The 15,500-nt window shown below is 35.1% G+C and overlaps 1 long non-coding RNA gene and 1 other non-coding gene across 2 annotated transcripts in view; one reads left to right on the top strand and one right to left on the bottom strand.

Annotated features, from left to right (window-relative positions):
• LOC104085444 (uncharacterized) overlaps positions 1 to 15,500 on the top strand; it is a 191,330-nt gene that overhangs the window by 161,807 nt on the left and 14,023 nt on the right. The window lies entirely within an intron of this gene.
• On the bottom strand, positions 7,551 to 7,657 carry LOC117273495 (small nucleolar RNA R71). Its single transcript, XR_004503499.1, has one exon. It is a non-coding gene; the product is annotated as a small nucleolar RNA R71 (small nucleolar RNA).

The following is a 15,500-nucleotide window of genomic DNA, read 5'->3' as shown; positions in this document are numbered from 1 at the left end:
CTTCTGTATTGATTTGGCTCCGGGCACTCAGCCCATTTCTATTCCAGCATACCGTATGGTCCCGCCGGAATTGAAAGAATTGAAAGAGCAGTTACAAGACTTGCTTGATCAGGAATTCATTAGACCCAGTGTCTCACCCTGGGGTGCACCAGTATTATTTGTAAAGAAGAAAGATGGCTCTATGCGGATGTGTATAGATTATCGGCAGTTGAACAAAGCCACTATCAAAAACAAATATCCGCTGCCAAGAATTGATGACTTATTTGATCAGCTTCAGGGTGCCAAGGTATTTTTGAAGATCGATTTGAGGTCTGGTTACCATCAGTTAAAGATTAGGGCATCTGATGTCCCTAAAACAGCTTTTCGAACTCGGTATGGGCATTACGAATTCTTAGTGATGTCATTTGGGTTGACAAATGCCCCAGCAACATTTATGGATTTAATGAATTGGGTGTTCAAACCTTATTTGGACTCTTTTGTGGTTGTATTCATTGATGATATCTTAATTTACTCCAGCAGTCGAGAGGAGCATGAGCAGCATCTTCGAAGTGTGCTTCACACCTTGAAGAATAATCAGTTATATGCCAAGTTTTCAAAATGTGAGTTTTGGTTAGACTCAGTTGCCTTTTTAGGGCATGTTGTATTGGCAGAAGGCATAAAGGTGGATCCTAAGAAGATTGAGGCTGTTCAAAATTGGCCTAAACCTACTTCAGTTACAGAGATTCGGAGTTTCCTGGGTTTAGCAGGTTATTATCGTCGGTTCGTGGAAGGGTTTTCATCTATAGCAAGCCCATTGACTAGATTGACCCAGAAAGGTGTCTCATTCAGATGTTCAGACGAGTGTGAGTTGAGCTTTCAGAAGCTCAAGACCGCTTTGACTACGACGCCAGTGTTGGTATTACCCACAGGTTCAGGATCGTATACGGTATATTGTGACGCATCTCACATTGGGCTTGGTGCAGTATTAATGCAAGATGGCAAGGTAATTGCATATGCGTCGCGGCAGTTAAAAGTTCACGAGAAGAATTATCCTGTTCATGACTTAGAATTGGCAGCCATTGTTCATGCGCTGAAGATTTGGAGGCATTACCTCTACGGTGTCTCGTGTGAGGTATTTACTGATCATCGTAGCCTTCAGTATCTGTTCAAACAAAAAGATCTTAATTTGAGGCAGAGAAGATGGTTGGAGTTGTTGAAAGACTATGATATCACCATTTTGTATCACCCCGGAAAGGCCAATGTGGTGGCCGATGCTTTGAGTAGAAAGGCTGTGAGTATGGGCAGTCTTGCGTATATTCCGGTTGGTGAGAGGCCATTAGCTGCAGATGGTCAGACTTTGGCTAATCAGTTCCTGAGGTTAGATGTTTCAGAATCCAAGCGGGTTCTAGCTTGCACAGTCGCTCGGTCTTCTTTATATGAGCCCATTAGAGAGAGCTAGGATGATGATCCTCATTTACTTGTCCTTTAGGACACGGTGCGGTATAGTGATGCTAAACAGGTTGCTGTGGGGAGAGATGGAGTTCTGCGAATGTAAGGTCGTATTTGTGTGCCTAATATGGATGGGCTTCGTGAATTAATTCTTGAAGAAGCACACAGTTCCAGGTATTCTATTCATCCAGGTACTGCCAAAATGTATCAAGATTTGCGGCAACATTATTGGTGGAGGAGAATAAAAAGGGATATAGTTGCATATGTAGCTCGGTGTCTGAATTGTCAGCAAGTTAAGTACGAGCATCAGAGACCTGGTGGTTTGTTTCAGAAGTTAGAAATTCCCGAGTGAAAGTGGGAGCATATCACCATGGATTTTGTTGTTGGGCTCCCACGGACTCAGAGAAAATTTGACGCAGTTTGGGTCATTGTGGACAGGTTGACCAAGTCAACACATTTTATTCCAGTGGCAGTTACCTATTCTTCAGAGAGGTTAGCTAAAATTTACATTCATGAGATCGTCCGCCTTCACGGTGTGCCCGTGTCTATTATTTCAGATCGAGGTACGTAGTTTACCTCACATTTTTGGAGGGTTGTACAGCGTGAATTAGGCACGTGGGTGGAGTTGAGTACAATATTTTATCCACAGACAGACGGACAGTCAGAGCGCACTATTCAGATATTGGAAGATATGCTTCGCGCTTGTGTTATAGACTTTGGGGGTTCATGGGATCATTTCTTGCCACTTGCGGAGTTTGCTTATAATAATAGCTACTAGTCGAGCATTCAGATAGCTCCATATGAGGCATTATATAGAAGGTGATGTCGATCGCCAATTGGTTGGTTTGAACCGGGAGAGGCTCGGTTGTTGGGTACCGATTTGGTACAGGATGCCTTGGATAAGGTTAAGATTATTCAAGATCGACTTCGCACAGCTCAGTCTAGGAAAAAGAGTTATGCCGACCATAAAGTTCGTGATATTGCATTCATGGTTGGAGAAAGAATATTGCTCCGGGTTTCACCTATGAAAGGTGTAATGAGGTTCGGAAAGAAGGGCAAGTTGAGCCCTAGGTATATCGGACCCTTTGAAATTCTTGCAAGGGTGGATGAAGTAGCCTACATGCTTGCATTACCACCTAGTTTATTAGCGGTTCATCCAGTGTTCCATGTGTCTATGCTCCGAAAATATCATGGTGATCCGTCACATGTGTTAAATTTCAGCTCAGTCCAATTTGACAAAGATTTGACTTACGAAGAGGAGTCGGTGGCTATTCTAGCCCGGCAGGTCCGACAGTTAAGGTCAAAGAGTTATCCTTCAGTTCGGGTGCAATGGAGAGGTCAGCCGATAGGGGCATCTACCTGGGAGTCCGAGTCGGACATGCGGAGTAAATATCTACCCTTATTCACCAGCTCATGTACTTTTTTCTAACTCCGTTCGAGTACGAACGTTTGTTTTAGAGGTAGAGAATGTGATGGTCCAAAATGTTATCTTTAAATTTAATAAGTAATTCTGTATTCTAAGACTTCAAAAATCACCATTTATTATTCCTCGACTTGTATGCGCAGTCCGTAAAATTTTCCGAAAAGTTTTTATGTGAAAAATGGATTAAATGTGAAATAGAGCATTAAAACTCAATTGAGTTAACTTTGGTCAACATTTTGAGCAGACGGACCCGGATCAGTATTTTGACAATTTTAGTAGCTCCGTATCGTGATTTGGGACTTGGGCGTATGCCCGGAATCGAATTCCGAGGTCCCTAGCTCGAGATATGGAATTTCGAAGAAAACTTAAAAGCTTGAAAGCTTAATAATTTTTAAGAAATTACTGATATTGAATTTATTGACCTCGGGTCTGTATTTTGGTTTCGGAGCCCGATATAGGTCCACTATAATATTTATGACTTGTCTGCCGAATTTGGTGAGAATCAGAGTTGATTTGACGTGATTCGGACGTCTGGTTGTAAAAATATAAGTTTTAAAGTTTTCTTAAAAACTTTCTTTGATTTGGTGTCCGATTCGTAGTTCTTGGTGTTATTTTGGCGATTTGATCGTGCGAGCAAGTTCGTATGATATTTTAGGACTTGGTTGCATGTTTGGTTTGGAGCCCCGAGGGCTCGGGTTGGTTTCGGGTGATTAACGGATCATTTTTGGACTTGGGAAAAACTGCAGAAATCTGCTTCTGGTATCCTTCTTCGCGTTCGTGAGAAGGGGCTCGCGTTCGCGAAGAAGAACCTGGAGGCAGATGAAAATTACTCTTCGCGTTCGCGAAGAGGGGGCTACGTTCGCGAAATCTTGAGGTGCGAATCTTCGCGTTCGCGATCAAAGCCTCGCGTTCGCGAAGGGAAAGAGGCTGGCCAGGAAAATTAGCTTTCGCGTTCGCGTAGGCCAAGCCAGGCAAGCATCGCATTCGCGAGGCAGCCCTCGTGTTCGCGAAGAGTAAATATTGAACATCACAAATTTGTGCTTCGCGAACGCGAGGCACTGACCGCGTTCGCGAAGGGTAAAAATCTCAGAAACAGAACTTAAGTTCTGGAAATGGGGTTTCGACCCATTTTCAACTCTTTTTCATTTTTGAGCTCGGGTAAGGCGATTTTTACGGGAAAATATTGGGGTAAGTATTCCTTATCCTATATTGATTATATTTCATGATTTCATACTCATTTATATCATGAATCCGTGAATTTATGGAAGAAATATCAGATTTTTATAAAATCTTTTAAAAACAAAAATTTAAGATTTGAAGGTCCATTTGACATCGGAATTGGATAATTTTTGTATGGTTGGACTTGTCTCGGAATGGGTGTTCGGATTTCGTAAGTTTTTTCGGGATTTTAGACGTGGGTCCCGCTGTAGAATATTTAAATAAATTTCGGATTTGTATCCGGAAAATTTGTAAATTCATATGGAATTAATTCCTATAATTAGTATTGAATATATCGAATTATTTATGAATAGATTTGAAGCTTTCGGAGTCAAATTTAAAAGGAAAAGTTGTGGTTGAGTAATTGGTTGGAATTTGCAAAGCGAGGTTAGTGTCGTGGTTAACCTTGACTTGAGGGAATAGAACCCTTAAATTATTTGTTATGTGAAAAGCATGTGAACGACGTATCGGCGAGGTGACGAGTGTCTATACGTCGTGAAATTAATTATTTGCCTGCTTACTTGAAAAATCATACATTATTTTAAATCATAAATTAATTATTATAATAATTGTTTCTCTCCTATTCTTTGTCAAATATTAATTCTTGAATTCCTGCATTAATTGTTACATGCTATTTGAATTATGTGTTTTAATTGTTATTTGACATTTAGCATATTAAATATTAAACTGCCTATTTTCTCCCTGATTTCCATAATAATTTGTTATTTGTCATTGTTTGTTTCATAATTAAATCATAATTATTATATACTTGTTGTCTTATAATTTTATATTTATTGTTGCATTTATTGGGGAATTTCTTCTATAAGAATTGATTGAAATGGATATATTGGAGGATTGGGTTGCACGCCGCAACAGACTTATTTAAAAGTTCATATTGGAGGATCGGGTTGCACGCCGCAACAGACTTATTAAAAAGTCCATATTGGAAGATCGGGTTGCATGCCGCAACAGACTTATTAAAAGTCAATATTGGGGATCGGATTGCACGCCGCAACAGACTTATTAAAAGTCAATATTGGAAGATCGGATTGCACGCCGCAACAAACTTATTAAAAGTCAATATTGGGGGATCAGATTGCACGCCGCAACAGACTTATTAAAAAGTCTATATATACTTGATTGAAATAAATATATGACAGATTTGATTAAAAAGAATATATTGGGAGAGCGGGTTGCACGCTGCAATAAAATTGAATGTGAATATATTGTGAGAACGGGTTGCACGCTGCAACAGAATTGATGAAAATAATAATGGATTATGACTGCTGAGTTGGCTTCAATTATTATAAATGAGTTACCTGATTTATTTCTATTATTTATTGTTATTATTAATATTGCGTACAGGTTAATATAAGTGAACCGCCTTAGCCTCATCACTACTTCGTTGTGGTTGGGCTCAGCACTTACCAGTACATGGGGTCGGTTGTACTGATACTACACTTTGCACTTCTTGTGCAGATTTCGGAGTTGGTCCCAGCGGCGTACCATAGACTTGCTCGGATTTCAGCTATTCAGAGGAGACTTGAGGTATAACTGCATGGCGTCCGTAGTTCTGAAGTCCCCGTCTATTTTACTTTAGCTGTGTATTTATTTCCAGATAGCTTTATTTTATTTAGATCTTTATTTGTATTATTCTAAAAGTTCGTGCACTTGTGACACCAATTCTGAGATGTTATTTAGACAACGTTATTTTATGGATTAATCACTATATTTCAGACCTTACTTTCGCATTTTTTTTTATTATTAATAAATTTAAAAATTATTTTAAAAATAGATAATATTATTCTAACGTTAGCTTGCCTAGCAAGTGAAATGTTAGGCATCATCACGGTCCGAAGGTGGGAATTTCGGGTCGTGACATATTCCTAAGACAAATACATGTAAAATTTGAGATTTTATTGTAATATATTATCAAGTGAATTCAACGATTCCCAACTCTTTTAAATTATAAATCTTCCGAAAGTTCTTGGTTTTTGTTTAAGTAATTAACAAGCTTTAAACCTCACTCACTTTTCATCAAACTGATTCTCTCAAATAGTAGTTGAAATATTAAAAGTCTGTAGCATAGATGTTCCAATCTCGGTGGGACGATATCATAAACTATACTAGAATTTGACAAAGCACGAGCAGGAAAATCCTATACACATTGGCCTCGTCAAATTTTTGGCGTCGTTGCCGGGGATTGGCATACATGTACTTCAGATTAAATATTTTGTTACTAATTTGAGACTTTATTATTGTTATATGTTATTATTATCACTATTTACTAAGTAGTACTATAACTACTACTGTCATATTAATATTATCGTTTTCTTTTCGTAACAACACTTTAAAAAAAATCATATGAGTACTTCTTCCTATTATTACTATCATTAGTTTTCCTTCATTATATTTAGTATAATTATTATTAGTACTATCACTTGTTGCATCTTTTTTTTTCCTCATTGCAAGTACTTCGATGTACTTCTTTTTCTAATTTTCAATATAGTTTGTTGTTACATATTATTATTTTCTTATCATTGTTTATTGTCTTTTTTTTGGTAATATTTTATCATTATTATTAGTAGTTCTACAGTGTTATTCTCACTGATCACTATTATTACTCACTAGTACAACTTTTGTTTATACTTAATAATACTCTATTATCTCAATTCATTATTAGTATTACTACTAACGCTTAATTGTTAGTTTCATTGTTTTATATATACTTTTTATTTTATTAGTAGCCTAATTACTAGTATTATTATCTACAATATTATGATATTTGTTTTTCTTCACTAACTATCTATATTCTCTTTGAAATTTTCTTTAGTTTAGTTATCAATTACTAGCACTACATTAGGAATTAATTTTAATTTTTTTTATTTTCAAAATTTTAAGTAGTTTATGACCCGCTCTTCTACAAAAGAGTTGGCTAATTATGATCCTGAAATTGAAAGATCTCTTCGATTGCGCAAGAAAGGACAAGCATTATCTTCTCAAAGCATAACTTATGAAAGAATGGAGCACCAACTAGAAGATGATAACAATCCACTGGATATTCCGCCACCAGTTCATGTAGAGGAGCAGTTTGATGAAGTGGCGACAAGGCCAGCAAATAGAATCCTTAGTGATTATGCTAGACCTGATCGCTTCAACTATGAATCTAGTGTCAGGAAGCCCCCAGCGGCAACCAATAACTTTGAAATCAGGACCAGGCTGATTCAAACAATTCAACAATCTTGTATCTTCACTGGTGATACAAGTGAAGACCCACATAGTCATTTAATTGATTTTCTAGAACTTGTAGAAACTGCTAAGTACAATGGAGTACCTCCCGAAACTATCAAGTTAAGGCTACTTTTTTTTTCTTTAAAAGGATAAGACTTGGTTGCGAAGTTTACCTCAAGGGTCCATTACGACATGGGACCAGATGACTCAAAAAATTTTAAACAAATATTTTTTTCCTTCTAAAACCACAAAGTTAAGACAAGACATATCTAATTTCTTGCAGACTGACATTGAGTCAGTTTATCAAGCTTGGAAAAGATTAAAAGCAATATTAAGAAAATGCCCACACCATGACATTCCTGAACATATGCAATTGTATATTTTCTATCACGGGTTAAAACCCTCTGCAAGAAATGTGATAGATGCAGCTGCAGGAGGTTCTGTAATGGGAAAAACCACAGAGGAAGCATTGCAACTGTTGAATAAAATTTCTGAGAATGCTATCCAATGGCCATCCGAGCGTGTAATCATTAAAAAGTCTGCTATGGTAAATCAGGTTGATGCCTTGAATACACTAACGCAACAGATTGTTTCTTTGGCACAAAAGTTTGAATCTTTTCAGGTGAATACATAATAATCAAACCAATATGAGACTTGTGACATGTGTGGAGAAAACTACCAGAACCATGAATGTCAAGCAACCAATCAAACGGATGACCAGGTTAATGTCATAGGTTACAAGCCATATCCTTTTGGGAGTCCAATGGCACAAAAGCATCCAGGATTTAAGTGGAGTAACCCAAATGGTGCAGAAAATTCTCAAAGCTTCCAGAAACAACAGGTGCAGGGCCCGCCGGGATACCAGAATCAAAATCATGGGCAACCGAATTACAGATCTTATCAGCAAGCAGGACCATATTAACAAGCAGGGTTATACCAGCAAAGGCCCCAACAAGCTCATCCAAGTCTTAATAACCTTTTGTGCAAGTATATTAAGGTCACTAATGAAAAGATGGAAAGCCAAATTCATCACTCAAAAATCTGAAAATTCAGTTAAGCCAATTGGCGTCTCTTGTGTCAGAAAAGATTCATGGTCCCTTAACAAGCAATACAGAGAAAAATTCAAAGGAGCACCTTAAGGCCATCACTTTACGGTCAGGTAAGGAACTTGATGAACCTTATGCAGACAGACAAGAAAAGAACTAGACAGAATAACAGGTAGACAAAGGTAAGAATATTGAAAAACCATCTGAACCATCAAAGGAGAAAGAAATAAAGAATAAGGAAGAAAAAATTTCTGAAAAAATGATTGCCCCACTTGTGACAATTCCTTTTCCACAAAAAATGAAACGAGAAAAACTTGATGGTCAATTTGCAAAGTTTTTGAAAATATTGAAACAGATTCATATTAATATTCCTTTCACTGATGCTTTGTTGCAAATGCCTTCATACGCTAAATTTTTAAAAGAAATTTTGTCAAGCAAAAGGAAGTTGGAAGAAGTTTCTGTGGTAATGCTTACTGAAAAATGAAGTGCTATACTTCAAAATAAGCTACCACAAAAATTTGGTGATCCTGGCAGTTTTTACCATTCCATGCACTTTGGGAAGAGTATATTTTGAAAAAATACTTTGTGATTCTGGAGCTTCAATAAATTTGATGCCATTTTCTTTCTTTAGAAAATTAGATCTTGGTGAAATGAAGGACATAGGTGTTTCACTTCAGTTTGCAGATCAAAGTACTAAGAAACCTAAGGGAATAATTAAAAATGTGCTTGTAAGAGTAGATAAGTTTGTGTCCCTGTAGATTTTATAGTATTTGAAATGAAAGAATGTCCTGATGAACCAATAATTTTGGGTAGACCATTTCTTGCTACAGGAAAAGCAATCACAGATGTTCATCAAGGACAGCTAATTTTGAGGGTTGATGAAGAAAGAGTCATTTTGATATGCAAAAGATACTAAGATTTTCAGGAGATGAGGCATCATCTTCATGCTTTTCTATTGACATGATTAGTGATCTTGCAGATAAATTCAAAGATGATCAATTAATTTCTGACTCAATGGAAAGATGTTTGACCAAATCAGGCACTACACAAGATGATGATCCCACAATCAGGAAAGAAGCTGAAAGATTGGAAAATGATTCTAAGGATAAAGAGATGCAATCAGAAGAAGTTCAACCGAAAATTGAACTCAAAGTTCTCCCTTCTCATTTAAAATATGTTTATCTTGAGCAAGAATTATTTTCAGTAATTATTTCATCTTCTTTGACTGCAGAACAAGAAGAAAGACTAATTCAAGTCTTAAAAGCACATAAAGGAGCTTTAGGTTGGACTATAGAGGATATCAAAGAGATTAGTCCAGCAATTTGTACGCATAGAATCCTCATGGAGGATATCTACAAGCCAATAATCCAACCCCAAAGGAGATTGAATCCTGCAATGTAGGAAGTGGTGAAAAAGGAAATTGTCAAGCTTTTAGCAGCATGTATTATTTATCCAATTTCAGACAGCCCTTGGGTAAGTCCAGTTCAGGTAGTACCAAAGAAAGGAGGTATGACAGTTATAAAGAATGAAAATAATGAACTCATACCTACGAGGACTGTTACAGGATGGAGAATCTGTATTGATTATAGACGCCTCAATGATGCTACCAGAAAAGATCATTTTCCTTTACCATTTATTGATCAAATGTTGGAAAGAATTACAGGATATGGTTTTTACTGTTTTCTTGATGGCTATTTAGGGTATAACCAAATACCAATTGCACCCGAAGATCAGGATAAGACAACTTTCACATGTCCTCACGGAACATATGCCTATAGGAGAATGCCATTTAGTCTGTGCAACGCCCCTGCTACATTTCAGCATTGCATGTCAGCAATTTTTTCTAACATGACTGAAAAATTTCTTAAAATTTTTATGGATAATTTTACACTCTTTGGCAAAACGTTTGAAGTACACTCTTTGGCAAAACGTTTGAAGATTGTCTTTACCACTTGACTTTAGTTCTTAAGAGATGTGAAGAGACAAACTTAATTCTGAATTGGGAAAAATATCATTTTTATGGTTACAGAGGGAGTTGTTTTAGGACATAAAATCACTGCTAATGGAATAGAAGTTGATAAGGCTAAAATTAATCTTATAGCAGGATTACCCCCTTCCACAACTGTTAAAGACATTAGAAACTTTCTAGGTCATGCAACTTTTTACAGACGGTTCATAAAGGATTTTTCAAAGATTTCAAAACCTCGGACTAACCTCTTGATGAAAGATGTTAAGTTTAATTTTGCAGGTGATTGTATGATAGCTTTTGACACCCTGAAGGAGAAATTATCAACTGCTCCTGTAGTTGTGTCCCCTGATTGGAGTCAGCCTTTTGAGGTTATGTGTGATGCTAGTGATACGGCAATTGGAGCTGTTTTAGGCCAGAGAAAGGATAAGATTTTTCGTCCTATTTACTATGCCAGTAGAACACTAAATGAGGCTCAACTGAATTATGCCACAACAGAAAAAGAGTTACTGGCAGTAGTATTTGCATTTGATAAATTTCGTTCTTATTTGATAGGAACAAAGGTTACTGTTTTTACTGACCATGCAACTCTAAAATACCTCTTAGCAAAAAAGATGCTCGACCTAGATTGTTAAAATGGATTTTACTTCTGCAAGAATTTGACCTTAAGATAAAAGACAAAAAAAAACAGAGAATCAGGTAACTGACTATTTGTCTAGACTAGAAGACCCTCCCGTTGAGTTCAGCGAGATGAAAGAAGAATTTTCTGATGAACATATTTTTTCAGTTGACTCTATTGTGACTCAACCACCTTGGTTCGCAGATATTGCTAATTACTTGGTTGGAAGATGGACACCCCAAGATATCTCTTACCAACAGAGAAAAAAGCTTATTTCTGATGCTAAGTATTATTTGTGGATTGAACCTTACTTGTTCAAAATTTGTGCAGATAATACCATCAGGAGGTGTGTTCCTGAAGAAGAGATGACAAAAATTTTGTATCACTGTCATGATAGAGCAATTGGAGGTCATTATGCTGCAAACCGTACGGCATTTAAAGTATTGGAGGCCTGATTTTTCTGGCCAACACTCTTCAAAGATGCCCGAGCATATATCACACAATGTGACAGGTGTCAGAAAATATATAATATCACTAAGAGAGATGAGATACCATTACAATCAATACAAGTATGTGAAATATTTGATGTTTGGGGAATAGATTTCATGGGTCCTTTTCCTTCTTCTCATTCTTTTGAATATATCCTTGTGGCTGTGGATTATGTATCAAGATGGGTTGAAGCCATCCCCACAAGGAAGAATGATGCTCATATAATGTGTAATTTTCTTAGAAAAAATATTTTTACTAGATTTGGCACACCTCGAGTCATCATTAGTGATCAAGGAACTCATTTCATGAATAAGAAATTTTCTGCTTTGCTATCAAAATATGGCGTGACTCACAAAACTAGAACACCATATCATGCTCAAATACAAGGGCAAGTTGAAGTTTCCAACCGCGAGTTAAAAATTTTTTTTGAAAAGACAGTTGGAATTTCAAGAAAAGACTAGTCTTTAAAATTAGATGATGCATTATGGGCATACCGAACGGCGTTCAAAACGCCAATTGGAACATTCCCATATAAATTAGTCTTTGGAAAGGCTTGCCATTTTCTAGTTGAATTAGAACACAAAGCTTTTTGGGCACTCAAAGCATTAAACTTTGAATTAACCTCTGCTGATAAAAAGAGATTTTTTCAGGTTAATGAATTGGAAGAACTGAGGCAGAAAGCTTATGAAAATGCCAGAATTTTCAAAGAAAAAATAAAAATATGGCATGACAATTGATCAGACAAAAAAGTTTTAAAATTGGAGATCGTGTACTTCTTTACAATAGTCGACTCAGGCAATTCCCAAAAAAATTAAAATCTAGGTGGATAAGTCCTTACAATGTTATAGGTGTTACTTCCTATGGAGCAATCAAAATTCAACAGAACAGTGGAGGAGACAAGTTTAAGGTAAATGGTTAGAGACTCAAATTGTACTTTGGAGGACATTTTGAGCAATATCCATCAGTCACTCTGATAGACTGATGAATTCCACACTCAATAAGTCAAGTCGGCGACGTTAAATTTAGAACTATGGTACCTACCCGTAGCCATTGAGGGTGAAGCAATGGAACCTCATAAGGCCAATATGATTTGTATGAATAAATGCTTAACCAATTGATCTGGTTAATATCCATATTATTATACAACCGGGACATCCCATTAAGGCCTTTACAAAAACAGAGCCATCTATACAGGAGTAATTCCATGCTGGTCGGTATGCCTTAATCACTGGTTGGTTAACCATATAATTGTGTAAATTAATTATTGGCTCAGGTAAATTTTCTGGTTTATATCAAAACCCGGACCCTATGACTGCTAAGGTGTTAAATTAGTCCAGTCTATTACACATAAAACATGTGTGGTCACAGTTTCTTTCAAGCTTTCTTCTGTGATTGTAAATGTGAAAGCCAAAAACATATATATTTTTATTAATAGAATAATTTTCTCTCTGTTTCTCTATATATATAATTTATAAATATTTACGAAATATCAAGTGCTTAGTTATATGTCATAATTCTATTATTTTATTTTTAAAAAATAAAAAATATATATAATAATATAAAAAGAATAATCACGTTCTTTCTTTAAAAGTTGTTATAAGGAAAGTTTCTCTTTTGTTAATTTCTTTTTTCTCCTTGAAAAACAAATTCTATAATATCATAATAATTTGTTTTTTTCTTAATGATTGTGTAATTGTAGGTTTTTAATTAGTAACATAAATTATTTCTATTGTGCTCAAATATTAAGTCTTTTCTTCATTATCATATCAGTTCCATGCCTATGACTTTAATTTTGTGAAGGCAAAATTAGCATCTCCAACTCGCAAGATCAAATGAATTGAGAAAAGTTATTATCACAAGGAGGTAGACTCAATAATTTTTCTAGAACTTGCTCTAAATGTTCTTCGAGACGAAATAATGGATGACACTGATTCTTGAAAGATGAAATTCGGCTTTCTTTGATACACCTTTTAGCCTCTTTTAGTTTATTCTTTCCAAGAAAAAAAAAAGCTTTTACCTCTTAGAACCTATCTTTGAGCCTTTATCCTATTTTTGTTTTAAAAAACACCATGGTCTATAACTCAAAAACAAAAAAATGAGAAAAAAAGATGTATATTACTATTATAGTTATTACTTCTTCCAGCCATGATAAGTAATTTTGTTAGAAAAAGGGAAGAAAGATTGTGCAAGGCACGAAACAGAAAAGAAAAAAAAAGGAGAGAGATCTAATATATAAGAGTGTGTATATTCTTATATCTCTTTATGTTGATAAAAGCATATATACAAAAAGAAAAGAAAATGCAAAAATACTGAAAAAAAAAAGATGGAATAATTAGTATCAAGGAGCATTTGCTCCAAGCTGGAAGAAGAAAAGTCACTACAAAAATATCTTTATCCTACTAGCCTGAATCCTCATATTATAAGACAAGAAAAAGTCCTAACTAGATTTCAAAAATCAGTATTGAATCTATATTAGTGGAGATTAACATGAAAAGCAAGCCTATGGACGAAGAATTGTGATATTCAAGACGTGTGATAATAAAGTTATCAATTCCGAAAGATTCAAGAAAAAAAGAATGCAAAATTTTATTTTTTTCAAAAAATGAAAGTAGAAGCAAGGTAAAAGATTTGGTGAAGCTTAAAGGATTAATCATTTGGCATGATGGAGAAAATTATTTTGAATAAATTTTCTATCCTACAAAGACCAAAAATTTTGAAGAATATGTTACAATTTTTTTTCATTAGAAATGTTTTTCCTCGAGGACGAGCAAAGATTCAAGTGTCGGAAAATTTGATGGATATAATTTATTCATATATTTTTATATGTAAATATTAAATATTTTAAATAAAACATGAATAAATATATCATGTTCTCCCATATTTTCTAACATACTTCGTAGGAGGAAGAGCGTATGAAAATTGAAGAAAAGAAGCAAAAAAAGAGTGGGAATTGATTAGTCAACCGGGAATGAAGAAGCAAATATAACACCATAGTTGAGACAATGGCAATTAAAAATTATGGAGCAAATTACATAGTTGCAACTAGCAAACTATAGTTGAAACTATGGTTCTTTCTCTGCAGAATGAAACTCAATTGGTAAGGTCATAATTGCACCTACAATTTTCATAGTTGCAACTATGGAGAACCTTAGGCAAGAAAACTCTATAAATAGAGTGTGAATTTTGAAGAGAAGACATCGAGTCTTACGGGAGAAAACTACATTTTGGTCTCTCTCTCTTTTGTCTTTAGTATTTCCTACTAGTTGTCTTTCTTTTAGAAGAATAATATTTCTTCATAAGTTCTTTGTTCCTAAATTAGTTTTTCTTACTTCGTAATGGAGTAACTTCTTTTGTTGGGATAGTTGATAAAGATTGATATATATATTTATAATACTATCTTAGTTTAATACATCCTTGGCTTGAAACTTTCTTTTTATACTTTGTATTGTGTCGTAATAATAGTTTTAATTAATCATTATTATCACTTCTACATAGTTTATCTCTAAGTTATTCTTATATTAATTTTGTAATTCTCACGAAGCAAAATTGATATATAATAACCAATGAATAATTAGTAGAGTGAGAGTAATTTTTAGTAATCTATTATTCCAACTTCGTAATCTTGCTTGTCTCAGTTTTAATTCTCACGGAGGAATTGTTGTAGGCAAGATTATTGATTTTTTTTAGTAAAAATATTCTCACGAAATTTTTACTACCTCTTAGCACAATTCAAGCAAGAAAAATATTTCGGTTTAATCGTCACTAGTTTTAACTCAATTAATCACATAACCTTACGGAGTGCTATTAATTGACTACTTCTTAGCGAGCTAAATATAATTGTATTAGCAATAAGCAATTATTCCTAAGAGAAATACATGTAAAATTTGAGATTTTATTGTAATATATTATCAAGTGAATTCAACGATTCCCAACTCTTTTAAATTATAAATCTTCCGAACATTCTTTGTTTTTGTTTAAGTAATTAACAAGCTTTAAACCTCACTCACTTTTCATCAAACTGATTCTCTCAAATAGTAGTTAAAATATTAAAAGTCTGTAGCATAGATTTTTCAATCTCTG

The sequence above is a fragment of the Nicotiana tomentosiformis genome, chromosome 3, assembly GCF_000390325.3.
Source record: "Nicotiana tomentosiformis chromosome 3, ASM39032v3, whole genome shotgun sequence".
NCBI classification, from domain to species: domain Eukaryota; kingdom Viridiplantae; phylum Streptophyta; class Magnoliopsida; order Solanales; family Solanaceae; genus Nicotiana; species Nicotiana tomentosiformis.
The sequence above is the reverse complement of the archived record's forward strand: the minus strand, read 5'-3'. Positions and strand labels throughout refer to the sequence as shown.